This window comes from Penaeus monodon, chromosome 15, assembly GCF_015228065.2.
Source record: "Penaeus monodon isolate SGIC_2016 chromosome 15, NSTDA_Pmon_1, whole genome shotgun sequence".
Taxonomy (NCBI): domain Eukaryota; kingdom Metazoa; phylum Arthropoda; class Malacostraca; order Decapoda; family Penaeidae; genus Penaeus; species Penaeus monodon.
In genome coordinates, this window is record NC_051400.1 from 4223115 (window position 1) to 4223388 (window position 274).

Here is a 274-nt window from a genome sequence, read left to right on the forward strand (position 1 = left end):
ACCTTGGCACCACGATGCCCGGGAGCCAGGCAGTGCTTATGGTGCGGTGACGGGGAGTGCCCACACCCTCGATTGTGTGAGCCCGGGGCCTAGCCGTTGAGCTCACCCTTGATACACGAGGTGTCCGACTAACGTTAGTGAACTCGCGACCAAGGGATAGCTTCGGTGCCTCTTCCGGTCTAGCACTTGACGAACGAGTGTCGAGCGACGAGCGGTGTGCAGTCTTGATTTGTTGTGCCCTCAGCGGTGGTCATGGCGGGCAAGGCGGAGGACG